Source organism: Ambystoma mexicanum, chromosome 11 (genome assembly GCF_040938575.1).
Source record: "Ambystoma mexicanum isolate Mex_15411 chromosome 11, UKY_AmexF1_1, whole genome shotgun sequence".
Classification (NCBI taxonomy): domain Eukaryota; kingdom Metazoa; phylum Chordata; class Amphibia; order Caudata; family Ambystomatidae; genus Ambystoma; species Ambystoma mexicanum.
In genome coordinates this window covers 401,413,081-401,431,380 of record NC_090934.1, presented here as the reverse complement: position 1 = coordinate 401,431,380, position 18,300 = coordinate 401,413,081, and the positions used below count along the sequence as shown (strand labels likewise).

Here is an 18,300-nt window from a genome sequence, read left to right as displayed (position 1 = left end):
ACGCAGTCAGTGTTTCCAGCACATTTACCAGTACAGAACTTAAAGGGACAACTTTAAAAAAGGAGTATAAAATCATAGACCAGTACTGAAACTGTGAATCTTGGCCGAGAGGGGCAGGTAAGTGCCTCAGAGCCTTTTTAAGGAGAGTTCCAGTGCTATTTCAAAGTTCCATAGGATATAATGGGAAATGTTCAAAACCCACCCACACACACAGTGAAGGAGTTCCATTCTACCCCACAGGTGCAGATGCAGTCAAGATAGCCCCATGAGAGGCCACAGGAGACCCCTTGGGAGGATTTCAGAGGTCAGAAGATGGACTCTCAGAGACAAAGTTGCAGAACATGAGGACACTGACCCAATGTAAGTCAATGTGGAATTGCAGTTCGGGCTCACCTCCCGCCAATCACTACCATGAACCCGGGGAACACCCAAGAGTGAATATTGTGAATAATCACCACTCCTGTCCTAGGACCCCAAGGTAGATACTAATGTCAGTGGATTTGGCAGAAACAGCTCCAGTAAGTAAAGGGCTCTTTTCAGGGTCCGGTTCCCAGAGCTTGGCACCCTGAACCAAATATGACCCCAGCAATACAGGAGATCAACAGAGGCGCTCCCTAAAACATTCAGTTCCAAGCAGCAAAGAGAACAAAAGGCAGCAGCATGGCGGCAGTAAATGGTCCCAAGACAGACAACAGCTGGTGGCAAACTCTGGCATCCCAAACTAAAGATCCAGTTCAGTTATGAACTCATAGCACCTCCCTGCATGGCTGCAGCAGCCCAAAGCCAAGCAGAAAATCTTGGTAGTGCATGGCGGTAAAACGCCCAGAAACTGTCCAAAAGTGGAAGGTTTGACCAAGCAGATGTGGGCAGTCATCTGGACACTCCAAGAAACCCAGACTGGATTTCTGGCAATAGAAAACCCAGCCTGGGATAAGGCCACTGTACTTCGCATGTATTAACAATTATTAGCTAGGGAGGATAGCTCAAGGGCAACGTGCTCGCCTTGGAAGCAAGACGACACAGAACAACACAGGTTAGATCCCTGTGACAAGCTTAGAAACCTCTGGGTGTTAAGCGCATTATAAATAACCAATCATATCATATCAAGTGGGGTCTTTAAAAAAGTTTGGAATCATCAGGAAAACTCCTTCCGCATGTCGACAAACGTGCCACCTCCAAGTTCTAGGAACACAGCAACAAAAGAGTAAGTTGAGGGCAGGGCAGAATATAAACCATCCACAAAAGGTGTCTGGTTGGCCACTCGGACTGCCATTCAGCCAAAGGCAACCACACAAGAAGTGGACTTCTTCTAGCATGAACCAGGTCATGGTGGGAACGGCCATTGTGAGGCCACTTCAAGGGATCCCATAGAAAACAAAATGATGGGAGCAGGATTTAAAAACACCCATTGGTACCCCACTGGCTACCAATAGGGTGAATTGGTCTACCAATGTGATAAAATGGCTTGAAACATTGGTGAAACCAAAATTACAACACAGGCAGCACTAACCTATTCCCTAAAACCAAATTACAGCAGCACGATCGCTCTAAGGTAGAAATGGGGTGCCTGGATCTCGGCATTTTAGGGGCAACCAAATACCATATAACCCATACAACGTATAAAAGGAATATACTGGCAGGGGGTGGGTATCAGGAGAAGTCCCTCTGGCCACCAAAAAGATATTAAGGAACCAAAATGACCGGGGTAAGGGGTACAAAGTAAAAAGTCGAGTACCCCCAAAAATTGCCATTCTGGTTTAATTTACAAATACAGATAAAAATCAGTGGCACTTTCTAAAATTCTAGTCTGAGTCCTAAAACCCATTTGAAAAAGCGGATCCATGATAAAAACAGATAAGTCCCTCCCCAAAGTCACTTTTGGAGAGTTTTGTAGAAGTACACAAACACTCTATATTAATTAATGGGACAAAGTCAGTAGGCACAGTCGCAGTTATGGGAAAAAGGAAAGTAGGTTCCAGTTCCACTCCACTGGTGAAGAGAAAAGGATGCCTGGGCAAACCTTCTTGAAGAGCTTCTGTGCCAGGTGTGAGACCCGGAACCTTCCAGAAGCCGAGAAGCACAAAAGGATTTAGGCCAACACAAGACATAGCAAAACACAGTAGAAAAGGGTCTGCTTACACCTTATAACATGGAGACCCCTAAGGGTAAGCATCCCAAATAATCCAGGGTCCGGAGGCAAGTACTCATGATAGTGGTTCCCAAAATCTCAGACCAGAAATAGCGAAAACAAACTCACATCTACAGATCTATTACAAGCGTGGTTTACAGGATCCGGTCACCCATTGACTGGAACCCCAAACCAACGATGACCCAGGCGGACTTGAGGAAGAATTGGTCTTCCCAGGAGTGGGACCCGTTAGGAAAGATTTCTCTTTATTGCACCTTTCCTTCCATCTTTATGGACCCCAAACTTAGTGCTTTTATTTTGGATGCTGACCTGCTCTTTTTACAGTACAGTGAAGCCTTAAACTTACTGGCTTTTGCAAATATGCTATGGGGGAAACTGGCATGTCCTTCAGACTGTCATTACTGAGAAACATTGTTTCCCTTAGTGGTGTTATAGTGCTGCTACTTGTGGTTACTTTTGTATCACTTGTGGTAACTTTCTATCTGTGTACAATGCAGCTTACACTGCAGTACAATGGGGTACACTTTTTGTTTTTCCCTAGACTAACACTCAGGATTTCTGGTTCTCTAGGTGTGCTAAAAGGATAAGCTGGTGGCAGCAGTGATTCTTTCACATTTGTTTGGACCTTTCGTTTTAACCTTACTGCGCTTGCCACGTTTTGCAACTAACTGTGGCTACTGGTCAAACATGGCCGTGCCACAAGATTTTTCGATTGTCCTTTGGCCATCTTGTCTTTTAGCCGTCTTCCTGGCCTGAAAGTCCTTATAAAGACTTCCAGTGCCCCGGAAAGCAGAAGCAATTGGCGAGCTACTGGAGGGTTGTGTGCGTTTGATGGCAGGATGTGGGTTGAGACTGTCTGGTCCCAATACACAAACTGGTGTCAGTATGTCTGAGTCATATGCATGAGTGTTCGGCCAGTGTTCCTGATTGGAACCCTGGAAGAGTGTGTGTGTGTGTGTGTGTGTGTGTGTGGGCTACTTCTGCTGTTGGGAGTTTCAGCTCTTACCTAGCTTTTAGGATATGAAGAGGACCCCTGCACCCATTCTTCAGAGATCCTGAAGGAGTGAAGACTTCTATCCAGCTGTTAGACCTTCGAAGAAACCAGAGACCTGTCGAAAGGAGGCCTGGCTACAAACTTCTGCTGCTGTCCTGGAGGAGCCCCGTCTTGCTGAAGATTTTTAGCAGTTGTGCGAAGGAGCTGCGACCGTGGGAGTGGAGGGATCATCCATTCCGGACGTCTGCTCGGTACAATGCAAAGAAGAGCCTTCGGAAGGGTCCCGGGACCGTCCTGTGGCTGACCAGCTCCGAGTTTGGGCTACCGTGCTGCCGACGTCACTATTCAGAGTTTCCACCTGGAACTTGGGGGGTTCTCAGCTGGCCTCAAAAGACTTCCCACTGTGAAATATCTGCATCCTCCCATCAGGGGGACCCGAGATAGGAGGGAAAGTCCCTTTGTGATGCCATACTGCAGCGACCACTGTCCGAAAAAGCTTACCTGACCAGAGTCCAGTTCTGAGAGGGGTCCTCCATCGAGTTCTGCTGCATTCTTCATTCGAGTGTCCTTGCACCAGTGAAAGACTCAAGGACATCGACCAACGGCGAGAAAAGCAACCTCAGCCCCTTTTCCTTTATCTTGCCAAGTCTTGGGAAGAATCAGGGTAAAGGGGTACGTTACAGTGGTTCTTACCTACCCCTAAACTCCCATTATAAGTCGATGGGCTTATAATAAACTTTATTCTAACAATATTGGCTTTGCCATTGCTTGCTCGTGCAAGACTTCTGAAAGTTGGGGCTGCTTCTGTCAGCTAGTTTAACTTGTACTCTGACAAATTAGAACACTTCACTTGTCCCCAGAGACCCTGCCTGAATTTGTTCCTGCCTTACAGATTCTGTAGAACTTTAACTGAACTATTGGGCAAAAGGCCACAGACAACTTAGAGCTGGACTTTTTAAGTTAGGGATCATTCTCTGTGGGCCTAAAGTGCATAATATAACCTTACCTTTCCTTTGCAGGAGTTTGAGATGTATATTATTCCCTCTAATACGTGAATGTATACATGTAATCTACTTTATCTAGTGTTGTATGATAACTACCTGCAAGTAGTCACTTTTCTATAGTGGGTTTGCCCAATAAATTTAGTGTAATCTGTTATTCCTATTGTGTGAACTCATTGTGGACCCTTTAGAAACTCACCACCTCTGAACAACTTAGCCTAGACCGCTGGTCACTACGACCTGAACAGATTTTGCTACAGCTATCCAGAGTAGTCCCTGTCACAATATAGGTTGGCCTTCTATACATCTGTCCACCAGGCCAAAGTATAGAAAATCAGTCCTAACAGGACCCACCAGCCAGAAGTGAAAGCAATGATTAAGAGGGCTCCTAGAAAACGTAGGAACCCAGTTAAGCAGAGTGACAACTTGATGGAAAAACAGGGGCAGCTAGCAAAACACTGTCCCGCAACAAAGATCACAGTAGGGGTGACCCATAACAGCCCAAGCTAAGATGAGAGGTGCAGTATTGGGTGCCATGGCCTTTCTGGGAAGCTTCAACACCAGGATGGACAATCAATGCAGGAAAACAACAGGAAAGTGGTGGTAAATCAGCTCTGAGACCTGTTGCAGTCCAGTCCACAAGAAAGACAAAGGGGAGGAAGAGGACAGCCCAAGAGTAATGTATAGCAGCCAATAATCGAAACCGTAGCTAAGCGTACGATACGAGCAATGCCAGTATGGGCAAAAATGGTCTCAAAATTGGAGCAGCTTCAAGGGGGAAAAAAAACCTCATCAGGGAAGTAAATTTGTAACCTTCCATGAAAGATGAAGCAGAATTGAGGTAGGGTCCTGGTTTCTCCTAGATAAACCAATATGCACTCATGGGCTGGGCCTTGTTAGGCAGAATCCTGTGCAGTTCCCTTGGGGAACACTGCAAAAAGATTAAGACTACAGGAGTAAGCAGTAAACCCAATTGGTAGCAGTCTGCACCACCCAGATTTACCTGGTAGCTGTGGCTGAGCAGTCAGACCTCTCTCAAGAAGAGTAAGGCAGTATGCAGAGTATACACAATAGGGCCAAAACACAGTAGGGCAAACAAACACTGAGCAGAGCGTTGTATAAAGTACATAGTTATTTATTTAAAACACACTTTAGGCAATACACTAGCACTATCAATGAAAAGTAAGTTAAAACACAGTCAGGTAAGTATACACACCTCCCTTGTAACTATCTGTAACGCTCACCTGATTCCCACGGAGGCGCAGATCTTGACTGGGTTGTTACTGTGTCTTCAATTGTAAAGCGCAGGACTCGGCTGGTTCCCTGGGCTGGACCTCTTCTCACGGTATGCCTGACTTGAAGAGTGAGGTGTCTGCAGGCAGAAGAGCAAGGGGTTAATGAACGGTGGTTGGGCGGACTTCTCTTCCTCACTCTCTCTTTCCTTGAGGCCCAAAGGATAGGTGTGCTCACCTTAAGTAGGTGAATGCTGGGCTCTCCATCCTGCGACTGGTGCAGGGGCGCGGGTACCAGTTACTCCACTGGTGATATTGTAAACCTCTTACTTGCAGAGGACAACTTTGAGCGCAAGGCCGTCGTTAACTGCACGATCGGTTCCTTATATGTATCTGAACACCTTTAATGAAGTCCTTTTCTCTTACAGGCTTTGGATGCGGTAGGCATTGGTTCATGGACGCCAAAGTTCGTGCAAGCGCGTAAGTAGGAAGATGGCACGCATGAAGGCACGTAAGTAGAATGGCGGCTGATGGTTTTAAAAGCACTCCTTACTGTCTTTCTTTATTTGCAGGTGTGGGTATGCAGCGCTTGTTGGAATCCGGAGCGTGCGTCCCACAGGTAAGCAGATCAAAATATGCAAAATGACTGATCAATGTTCTTTGCCTTTACAGGGATCGATGGACTGCCAAGGAATGCGGCGTGAGGATTGGAAGATGCCGATGGATCGGGTTAGTAAAAATGCTGGCTTTTGGCTTTAAGTTGGCTTTTGCTAACCTGTTGTTTTTTTGTGCTGGCAGGTGCGGCTGAAGACAGGATCCCAGGAAGGTAAGAGTTTGTTCCCACAGGTGCTGGAGCTGGAGTTTTCACTGGAAGACTGGAGCTGACTCGGTGAGCGTCCTGCTGCTGATGCAGAATAACGCGAAGCACGTTGCATCAATCGGGCGTGGTTTAAATAGTGTGCAGGAGTGCTTAGGCATCTTCTTCCACTGACTCGCCTAGGTAAGGAAAGAGTTCCAGTTTCCAGAAGAGTCCCAGTGTTCCTGATCCAAGGAGTGGAGCCTGCCCCACCCAGGTAAGAAAGTAGTCCCTGTCAGAAGAGGATGTGGACGTCATCTTGTTGGTGAGTATGCAGCATGGTCTGCTGTAGGTAGGTCCACCCAAGCACTTTTACACATCTTATGAGCCCGACGCTTCCAGTGCCGGGACCGATCTTTATGAGCCTGGCGCCACCGGCGCCAGGACAAGGTCCAAAAGGTCCCAATAGGGGCCGGCTGGTGCCCGGAATCAAGGTTATGAGCCTGCTTCCAAAGATGTTGGGCAGGTCCTGCATTCTTGGAAGTAGTGATCATGACAGCATCCCCCCTCAAGGTCCCTCCCAAGCTGGTCTTCTCCGGGGGTTTTGGTTTGTCGGGGAAAGTTCGATGAAACCTTTTGATCAGCCGAGGTGCGTGGACATGTTCTGAAGGTTCCTAAGACCTTTCCTGGGGACCGTAACCTTTCCAGTCTATCAGATAGTATAGCTTTGAGTTGGAAATCTTGGAGTCCAGGATATTTTTAACTTCGTATTCAAGTTCTCCATTAACTTGAATAGGTTCTGGAAATCTGGTCAGTCGGGTCTCAGGTTGCATAGGTTTTAGGAGAGATACATGGAAAACTGGATGTATCTTCTTGTGGGAAGGTAGGCCCAATTTAACTGCCACTGGATTTATTATGGCTGTGATAGGATAGGGTCCCAGGTATTTCGGGTTGAAGGTGCGTGGTCCTTTTAATGGTAAATGTTTAGTCGACAACCAGACTTGGTCTCCCACTAGATATTGGGGGGCCTCTTTTCGATGTTGGTCTGCTCCTTTTTTGTATTGCTCCTTAGCCCGTTGAAGATGAGTAGTGGCTTCCTTAAAGGCTTGAGTGATAGCAGAATGTAGATGGTCTACGGCGGGCGTTCCGAGATCCTGGGGTGGATCAAGGTTGGAGGTTCGAGGATGGATTCCATATAAGAGGAAAAAAGGGGTCTTTCCGGTTACAGAATGGATTGAATTATTATAAGCGTACTCGGCGATCCAAAGGATGTCCTTCCAAGTGCCTTCTGACTGGTGCAGCATGCAGCGTAAATACTGTTCCAGAGTTTGGTTAGTCCTCTCGGTCTGTCTGTCGGTCTGGGGGTGGTGGCTGGTTGAAAGCCTTACGTCAATTTGAGCTAGTCGACAGCAATTTCGCCAAAAGTGGGAGATAAACTGACTTCCTCTATCAGAGACCAACACTGAGGGGAAGCCGTGCAACCGAACGATGTTTTTGAGGAATTCTCGGGGCAGAACTTAAGCTGATGGAAGACCGTTCAGTGGGATGAAGTGAGCCATCTTGGAGAATAGATCCACAACTACTAAAATGGTGTTATATCCGGAGCACGGAGGTAAGTCAGTGATAAAATCCATGGAGAGGGTATGCCAGGGACATGGTGGAATGTCTAATGGATGTAAGAGGCCTGCTGGTCTTTCCTTCAGACTCTTATTTTGGGCGCACACACCACAGGAAATTAGGAAGTCTCTAATGTCCTTCCTCCAAGACGGCCACCAGAAGTGTCTTTTGATTTTCGCAGAGGTTTTGGCAATACCGGGATGCCCTTCCATTAAGGAATCATGATAACAAGAGATTACCTGTTTTTGTAACTCTGGACAAGGTAGATGTAGTCGTCCTTGGAAGTACAGTAGGTTCTTATTCACCGTGAAGCTTTCTCCTTTAAGTGGCCAGTTCTGTAAATCTGCCGGAGTTACGAGTTGTTTGACTTTTGCTTCAACATCTTCAATGGATTGCGCGACGACCAGACCTAGAATTCTTTGTTCGGGAATTATAGGTACGGGTTCAGGATTGACCATGTGTTCATCAACTCCCATCCGGGAAAGGGCATCAGCTTTGCCGTTCTTGTTGCCTGGTCGATAAGTGATCACAAAGTCAAACTCAGCGAAAAATAGCGCCCAGCGGAGTTGTCTCGAGGATTGAGCTTTGGCGGTCTTTAGATACTGTAAATTGCGGTGATCTGTGATTACTGTGACTGTGTGTTTGGCTCCCAGAAGGTAATGCCGCCAGGCCTTGAAGGCGGACTTAATAGCCAAAAGTTCTTTATCTGTGATGGTGTAGTTGCTTTCGGGAGCCGAGAACTTGCGGGACCAAAACGCCACGGGGTGTAACTGGTTAGTTTCTGGATCTCTCTGCGATAGCACTGCCCCCATTGCAAGACTGGAGGCGTCAGTCTCAACGATGTAAGGAAGCTCGGGCGGGGATGTTTTAAAACCGGTGCGGAGGTAAACTTGGCTTTTAGTTCCTGAAAAGCTTGCTCCGCTTCTGCAGACCACTCGAAACGTTTGTTCTTTCTTAAAAGGGCTGTAATGGGCTGGACTACTCGGGAAAAGTCTGGAATAAATCTGCGGTAGAAGTTGGCGAAACCCAACATACTTTGGACTCCTTTTACAGAAGTTGGTGAAGGCCACTTGATTGCGTCAACTTTTCTTGAATCCATGTGGACTCCGTTGGGTGATAGAATAAATCCCAAAAATTCGACCTCAGTAACATGGAAAACGCACTTTTCCAGCTTGGCAACAAGTTTATGTTGGCGAAGCCTTTCAAGAACTGCTCTGACGTGTTTCCTATGGTCTGCCTCAGAGGATGAGTATACAAGGATGTCGTCAATGTAAACAACTACACACACGTCTATAAGTTCCCTAAAGACGTCATTCATGAAGTACTGAAAGGCGGCCGGTGCGTTGCATAAGCCAAAGGGCATTACTTGATATTCAAACAGCCCATACTTGGTGCGAAAGGCCGTCTTCCATTCATCGCCCTCTTTAATTCGTACTAAGTGGTAAGCTCCTCTGAGATCTAACTTCGTATAGATACAGGCGCCTTTAACTTGGTCAAGGAGTTCAGGGATCAACGGCAGAGGATATCTGTTCTTTACGGTGATCTGGTTCAGGGCACGGTAATCTATACAGGTTCTAAGGTCCCCTTCCTTTTTCGGGACGAAGAACAGAGCTGAAGAGGCTGGGGACTTTGAAGGACGGATGAACCCGTTAGCCAGATACTGGTCCAAATACTGTCTCAGGTGAAGATTTTCTGGCTCGGTAAGGGCATAAATTCTACTGCAAGGAGGAGTGGATCCGGGTATCAGATCTATTTGACAGTCGTAAGACCTGTGAGGAGGTAGAGAATTAGCTTGATCTTTCTGAAAGACGTCTTGGAATTCCCTGTAGTCTGGAGGTAGTTGGGGATCCTCGGAAGTAGTTGCTGCCAGCTTAATGTCGAGCCTAGGATAACAAGTGGGGACACACTCTGGAAACCGAATTGTCTTTGCTCGCCAATCTATTTGGGGATTGTGTTTCTCTAACCAAGGAACTCCCAGGATAACTTGAAACTGAGGGGCCTTGATCACATCAAACACGATCACCTCACGATGTCCATCTTGGCTTAACGTCACTTCCGAGGTGGTATGAGTTACTGGTCCGGAAGCTATTTCCGTGCCATCCACTGTGGTAATAACGTCTTTAATTGCCTTTGGACAAAGAGGCAAATTCATCCTGGATGCCATTTCGCGGTCCACATAATTACCGATTGCTCCGCTGTCAATGTATGCTTTAATAGCATGCAAACGATCCGGTCGCTCTGGGCTTATGAGGACCATTGACACTATGAAATGCGAGGTCAAAGAACTGGTTTTTACGCTCGGCAAGCGGACCTCTACACTTGTCGGGCGAGGTCGTTTCCCGGCTCTGGCTTTTCGGTACCTTTATCGGAAGCACCCACGGTCTTCTTCGAAGGTTTCACTGGGCATTCTCGAAGGAAATGTCCTGAGTTTCCGCAATAGAGGCACAAATGCAGTTGTCTTCTTCTGTCTCGTTCCTTTTGGGTTAATGGTCCTTTTACGACCCCTATTTGCATAGGTTCTACGGTATCAACTCCTTTGGTGGAACTCTGTGGTCATGAAAAAATTCGAGCTTCGAACCTGGAACGATCTGCTTTCCTATTCTGTAATCTGTGGTCCAGTTGCACCACCAAGTCAATATATTCAGAACAGTCTTGTGGAGGATTCACTACCTGGGCTAGAACATCTTTGAGTTCTCCACGCAAACCTCTGTAGAAAAGCGTAATCCTCTTATCCTCGGGCCATCTGGTTTCAACTACTAGTCTGTTGAATGACGCAATATAAGCCAGGAGATCCGGATTACCCTGTCGTAATGAAAGGAGTTCATTATCCAAGGCCTGCCTCTGTGAGTGTCTTGCAAACAGTGTCTCCATACTGGTCTGGAAGGCCTGGAAATTACGGAAAATTGGGTCATCCTGTGTTACCAGAGGAATTGACCAGTCTGCAGCACTGCCACTAAGATATGAAAGCACGAAAGCTACCTTAGTCTGGTCCGTTGGAAAAGCAGCTGGTCTACACAAAGTGCAAGCGGCACTGATTGATGAACACTGCAAACTTTTTTGGATCACCTGAGAAGCGTTCGGGCGGAGCCAAAGGCACATTTCCGGGTAGATTAATTTGTACCGGATTAGGTGAGGTTGCTGAAGTATAACTCCCCCCCCGAAGCAGGCAGGGGTGTTTGACCCGCTTGCGTTTGTAACAGCTGTCTAGCGAGATCATCTGTTCGCTCTTTGGATATAATTAACTCTCTCCTCAGAGCATTTGTTTCCTGACGGGCTGCCTGTACTTCTGCTCTTAATTCCCCTAATAACTGGGCTAGTTGGTCAGTGTCTGAGGTTTCCATTGCGCCCGGGTGGGAGATTTGCGGTGGGCTTCGCGTTCTGTAACGCTCACCTGATTCCCACGGAGGCGCAGATCTTGACTGGGTTGTTACCGTGTCTTCAATTGTAAAGCGCAGGACTCGGCTGGTTTCCTGGGCTGGACCTCTTCTCACGATATGCCTGACTTGAAGAGTGAGGTGTCTGCAGGCAGAAGAGCAAGGGGTTAATGAACGGTGGTTGGGCGGACTTCTCTTCCTCACTCTCTCTTTCCTTGAGGCCCAAAGGATAGGTGTGCTCACCTTAAGTAGGTGAATGATGGGCTCTCCATCGTGCGACTGGTGCAGGGGCGCGGGTACCAGTTACTCCACTGGTGATATTGTAAACCTCTTACTTGCAGAGGACAACTTTGAGCGCGAGGCCGTCGTTAACTGCACGATCGGTTCCTTATATGTATCTGAACACCTTTAATGAAGACCTTTTCCTCTTGCAGGTTTTGGATGAGGTAGGCGTTGGTTCATGGACGCCAAAGTTCGTGCAAGCACGTAAGTAGGAAGATGGCACGCGTGAAGGCACGTAAGTAGAATGGCGGTTGATGGTTTTAATAGCGCTCCTTACTGTCTTTCTTTATTTGCAGGTGCGGGTATGCAGCGCTTGTTGGAATCCGGAGCGTGCGTCGCACAGGTAAGCAGATCAAAATATGCAAAATGACTGATCAATGTTCTTTGCCTTTACAGGGATCGATGGACTGCCAAGCAATGCGGCGTGAGGATTGGAAGATGCCGATGGATCGGGTTAGTAAAAATGCTGGCTTTTGGCTTTAAGTTGGCTTTTGCTAACCTGTTTTTTTGTGCTGGCAGGTGCGGCTGAAGACAGGATCCCAGGAAGTTAAGAGTTTGTTCCCACAGGTGCTGGAGCTGGAGTTTTCACTGGAAGACTGGAGCTGACTCGGTGAGCGTCCTGCTGCTGATGCAGAATAACACGAAGCACGTTGCATCAATCGGGCGTGGTTTAAATAGTGTGCAGGAGTGCTTAGGCGTCTTCTTCCACTGCCTCGCCTAGTTAAGGAAAGAGTTCCAGTTTTCAGAAGAGTCCCAGTGTTCCTGATCCAAGGAGTGGAGCCTGCCCCACCCAGGTAAGAAAGTAGTCCCTGTCAGAAGAGGATGTGGACGTCATCTTCTTGGTGAGTATGCAGCATGGTCTGCTGTAGGTAGGTCCACCCAAGCACTTTTACACATCTTATGAGCCCGACGCTTCCAGTGCCGGGACCGATGATCTTTATGAGCCTGGCGCCACCGGCGCCAGGACAAGGTCCAAAAGGTCCCAATAGGGGCCGGCTGGTGCCCGGAATGAAGGTTATGAGCCTGCTTCCAAGGATGTTGGGCAGGTCCTGCATTCTTGGAAGTAGTGATCATGACACTATCAGACAAGTCAGGGTTAAAGCACAACTATTTGTTAAGACAGAAGTGAGCACTTAACGGGGGGGCGCTGTTGAGCGCCGAACAAGATGGCCGCCTGAACGTGACTCTCCGCGGCGGGCAGTCACAGCATCCTATTTTGCGGCACCTTCCTTGATCCGCACCGGACCCCCGAAGGGCACGACACGACCGAGGACGATCCGTGCTCCATCCGGATCGAACCCCGGCGCGAAACGGAGCCGGGGACCCCGAGATCCAGTTACCTCCCCGCCCCTCCCCCACCTGCGGAGCGGCCTCGGGCCGACGTCCTTCCTCGGCCGCGGGACGGGCCGGGCTTCTCTGACGGCTGGAGCCTCCACAAGCTCCGGAGAGGATCATCGCCTACTCCCGCCGGGAGGCACTGACTGCGCTTCTGTCTTCGCGGGAGGGCGGCGCACACACACGGCCGCGGCGGATCCGGCGCCGCCTCGTGGTGTGTCCTCACCACCGCTGTGGCCTGGCCCTTTCCGGACGGTGGACCTGCTCACCGTGGGGACCGACGGCTGGAGTCCCCCCCCCGGGGACACCACTACGGAGGGGTTGAGCTGCGGTGCCTTCCTGGACGCCTAGCACCGCGCTCCCCCTGCTGACACACACTGTAGGGCCCCGGGCCCAGTAAGGTACGTGGCGCGTGGGGGTAGCGCCGGCCTCATTGCCTTGGGGTCCACCTTGCTGTGTGCTGGCGCTGTTGCTCAGCGCAGCCGACCGCGCCCTGGAGTTGCACCGCCTGGGGGCCCCTCTCTCCTGCGGATCTGGCAATTGTCCCAATTGACCCAGTCACCCACAGCAGTATTGTCATCCACATTGAGGGTCCTCATGGCCTGAAAAACCTCGGGACTTGGTACACTTTACTTGGCTTTTCTGGAATCTCAGCCTGTCCATCTCGCTGGGGGGCCGGCCGGGGCTCCGGCCGGGGCTCCTCCCTACCCCCCTATAGACCCGCTTGAACTACCACCCGGCTCCCGCGGCGACCACTACTCGCCACTGCTCTCGACCCGTGGGTCGCTCTCACCTGATCTCTCCGGGCTTTGTCTTCACGGGCCCCACTGACCGCCACGTCTCCAACATAACGGGCCTGCAGGCGCTGAACTCCCCTCTGAAAATCATGTCCCGCGAGGTTCCCATACCTCCCTCTCTCGAACTGCTGGAACCCCCCACCCACCCTATTGGAACTCCAATCTAGCCAAGATGACCAAGGGGGCCTCAAAGAGACAGAGCTCCATCAATCTGTTCGCAAAGTCATCGGTGAGACCACCGGAGGGAACCACCGAGCAGGCTCCAGCGGCATCATCATCCACCACAGCACCGGAGTCCCAAAACATGATGGATTTTATCCGAGAGGGCTTTACCGCACTCCACTCAAAACTAGATGATATGAACGGCACAATATCCTCCATCAAGGCTCATATTGAAAGGACGGATAGCCGGGTGGCGGAGGTCGAGACAAGGGTGGGCTCCGCTGAGGATGCATTGGGTGCTCTGCGCTCCGAGGTCAACGCCCTTTCCAATCGGGTCCTCGACGTGGAAAAGAAGAATGAGGACTTGGAATCCCGATCACGGCGCAAAAACCTTCGTATCATCGGCGTTCCTGAGAATGAAGTTCATGAATCAATGGAAGACTTTGTTGAACATACATTGCTGACACTCCTCGATTCACCCAAACTTTCCCCGCAATTTTCCATAGAGCGTGCGCACCGAGCCCGAACGGCTAAACCCAAGCCCGGCGCTCCTCCTCGGCCCATCATAGCCCGTGTGCTGAATTTTCGTGACCGCGATGCCCTCCTCAGGGCCGCGAGGCTCAAGGGTGCGCTCTCGCTGGGCGGTGCGAGGATTCACCTCTATCCAGACTTCTCGGTGGCTGTTCAACGTGAGCGCAAGACTTTCCTGGCGGTAAAACGCAGACTGCGTGATCTTTCAGTTAAATACGCCATGCTCTACCCCGCCAAACTCTGTGTAGAACACGCCAACCGGGTGTTGTTCTTCACTCTTCCAGAAGAGGCCTCCAAGTTCCTGGACGAACATTTCCCAGGCTAATACCCCCTCTTTGTCCAAGATCCTACTGCTACCCTCCTGCCGGGTCAAGGAGGGCCCGCATCCAGCGACCTTGCTATACTGGAGCCACACTGTTTTTATATTCTGTAACCTGCTTAAAATGATCATTCTCACAAATACGTGCCGCACTAACATGTGCAATATCTCCGCCCAAGCTACGTACAAAGTTCTCACTGTTGGCACTTTTCATCTCACTTGCCCTGCCGTGCCCGGAGAGACACGGCCAATACGGCCCACAGGCCCCCAGGCGCTGATGCCGTTGGTTTGGTTTTTGTTGGGGGGTTTTGGGATTGTCATCCCTCTGTTTGGGGGGGGGTGTGGGTGGGGGTGGGACATGTTGGGGGTTATGTTACAAAAAGCTTGGCGTTGGCAGCAATTACGGACCGCGATGCGGTACTCTGCGACTGTTACTGCAGGATGGTTAAACTGGCCCATTGGCTATTGGTACTTTCTCTGATATATTTACTTTCACATCAATGTCTGGGAGCGACTTGACTTTTATGAGCTGGAATGTTCGGGGGCTGGGTAACTACAAAAAGATGAGGCAGCTACTGCTACTGGCCGAGCGTCATGGATCCAAGGTTCTCTTCTTACAGGAGACACATGCCAGCACGGAACAGTGCATAAGATTTGCCAAATCATGGGGCCCCCACAGATTCTCCACTGATTTCTCTTCCCAAAGCCGCGGGGTCATGACCCTCATCCATAAGAGTCTCAAGTTCACTCTCATCTCCTCACACATAGATTCTCAGGGCAGATATGTACTGCTTCATGCTATGCTTCAAAATAAGGAGATAGTCTTACTGAACATATATGGCCCCAATATAGATGATCCAGAATTCTATGTACAGGTCTCGTCTCTTCTCAATACCTTTCCCCTTGTCCCCATCCTCTGGGGGGGGGGGATTTCAACACAATTTTCGATGTAACCCTCGATAGGTCTGGGTCCAAGCCTCGTCGGCTCTCTAGAGCAGCCTACGCTGCACTATCGTCCCTTCCCCGGCTCGCCATGGTCGATGCATGGAGGTTCTTTTACCCGGATTCCCGCGTTTATTCTTTCTATTCCTCGGTCCATGACTCTTACTCCCGTATCGACAGGTGGGTGATCTCCAATGTCCTGGTTAAGAATGTCATACAGCTACAGATTCTCCCCAGGACCCTGTCTGACCACTCTCCAGTGACCATTACCATGAAGTGGGGGCCGGACCCGGGCTGTACCCGACGTTGGAGGCTGAAGCCTCTTTCCCTGCTAGACCTGGAGTTCTGTTCTGAGCTTGAGCTATCTATCGAGGAGTTCTTTGAGACAAACACAGGATCGGTAACATCACAAGCCACTCTATGGGAGTCCTTCAAGGTTTACATTAGAGGGATGGTGCTGTCGAAGGAGAACGGTGTTCTCAAATCGATCCGTAGAAACCTTGCAGAGAGCGAATCCAAATTATCGACCCTTGAGGCTCAATGTTCACTTCACTCCACTCCGGGAACCCTGGCTGACATCGGGGCGGAGCTGGATACGTTCCGATCCCTGGCGGAGCGCGAACAAAAATTCCTGGACAACCCTGGCATGGCGAGGAGATACGGGGAGGGTGAGCGACCTGGCCGATTTCTGGCGAGACTGATCCGTCACGAGACGGGGTCCCCGCATATACTTGGGATTGAGAGACCGGACGGCTCTATGGCTGTCGCCTCACAAGACATTAACAACGAATTTTTCAAGTTCTATGAAACTCTATATTCCAACTCTGATGAGGTGCCGGCAGAGGAGATCGACTCCTACCTCGATACCCTTCCCTTGACGACTCTCTCTCCGGAGTCCGCGGGTTCTCTGGATTCCCCACTCACGCTTGAGGAACTCTCTGATGCAGTTGACTCCTTATCCTCGGGGAAGGCCCCTGGCTCGGAAGGTATCCCAGTTGAATTTTATAAGCGCTATAAACAACTTCTGCTCCCTCACCTATTAGCTCTCTGGGAGGAGTCGGTTGACGCTGGGGTATTTCCCCCCTCACTCCGTACGGCCACAAGCCGTAATTACAGTACTTCTGAAACCTGGCAAATCCCCCTCACAATACGGTTCATACCGCCCGCTCTCACTTATAAACTGCGATGTCAAAATATTTGCTAAGGCATTGGCACGCCGGTTAGCTCCCCTCTTGCCATCTGTCATACATCCGGACCAGGGGGGCTTCATCCCCGGCCGCTCTACCTCCCTGAACCTTAGACGTCTCTTCAACATAATTAACAGAATAAACCCTGAGACACAGGCGGTAGCGGCCACCCTCGACATGCAAAAGGCGTTTGATTCGGTTTCGTGGAGGTACTTGTGGCGGCTCCTTGAGAGCTGTAGGTTCGGCCCCTCTTTTCTCTCCTGGGTCAGATTGCTTTACTCCGACCCCGTGGCTAGGGACCCCGTGACCACTGTTCCCCCCCCCCTCTTCGGGATCGCTAGGGGAACGAGACAGGGATGCCCCTTCTCTCCCCTGATCTTCGCTATAGCAATAGAGCCCTTCGCGGACATGCTCCGTCAATTCCACGCACGTAGGGGACTCCGTACTGTGGGCCGGGCGGACATAGTGTCTCTATACGCCGACGACGCCTTGCTGCTTATACGCTCTCCCTCTGTCAACTTATCCCCAATACTGGAGGACGTCAAGCACTTCGGCCGAATCTCTGGCCTCAAGGTGAATTGCTCGAAATCTACACTATTCCCTCTTACAGAATCCACTCTCCCCCCCCCCCGGACACCTTGGGGTTCACATGGGCTCAGTCTACTTTCACTTATTTGGGGATCGAGAACGCGCCATCGAGCGCTGACATTCAACGAGAACTATCAAAAGTATCTCACACATTTGTCATCTAAGGTCCTAGCCTGGGACAAACTCCCAATATCCCTCGCAGGCAGGATAGGCTTACTGAAAATGGTGGTGTTACCCCAGTTACTCTACAAGTTCGCTAACATTCCCCTGTGGCCGGGGGGTGCTTTCTTCCGGGAGCTGACTCGCACGGTCAATTCCTTTCTCTGGCATTCGGGCGCGGTCCGCCTTAAACTGGACACTTTATCTACCCCTATGGCTTACGGAGGCTTTAGTGCCCCCGACTTCTTTAAATACTGGCTGGTATCCCAAATTCAATATACATCCTACTGGTTCGACGTAACGGACCCCCCCCCCCCACATGTCAAACTCGAGAAACTTGCGGTCTGTGACCGTGACATTCGCTCCCTGTTGATACAGCCCACCCCTCTGGAGCTGGACTCACAGAGCCCGGTTGCCTGCACATCCTTTGCACTGTCCAAAACATGGAAATTGTCTGGTACTGCTCACGCCTTCCATGGTAACCTCCCTCTTTGGAACTTCCTACCCGGGGTCCCACGGGTGCCATCGGCCATGGTCCAACGCTGGGCTGAGGCGGGATATGAGCTGCTGCGAGATGTGTTCGATCAGGGAATATTTGTCGAATGGCCCGACCTCCCATTGCCCTTGAGAAGAGGCCGGAGTGTGTGGCTCCAATACTCATCTCTTCGCAGGACCCTTAAGCGCAATTATCCGATGTTCCCGGCTCTACCACCGGATGACCCTATCATCTAGGAGCTCACCTCACCCTCACCCACTAGAGGTAAAATATCTAGACTATACACCATGCTGCAATCCAGATCTATTCCAGAATTCACTAAGCTGAGGCGGGCATGGG

At 50.1% G+C, this 18,300-nt stretch overlaps 1 protein-coding gene across 4 annotated transcripts in view; it reads right to left on the bottom strand.

Moving 5' to 3' along the window:
- Positions 1 to 18,300, bottom strand: part of ARFGAP2 (ARF GTPase activating protein 2) — an 885,096-nt gene that overhangs the window by 386,879 nt on the left and 479,917 nt on the right. The gene's annotated exons all lie outside the window — the stretch shown is intronic.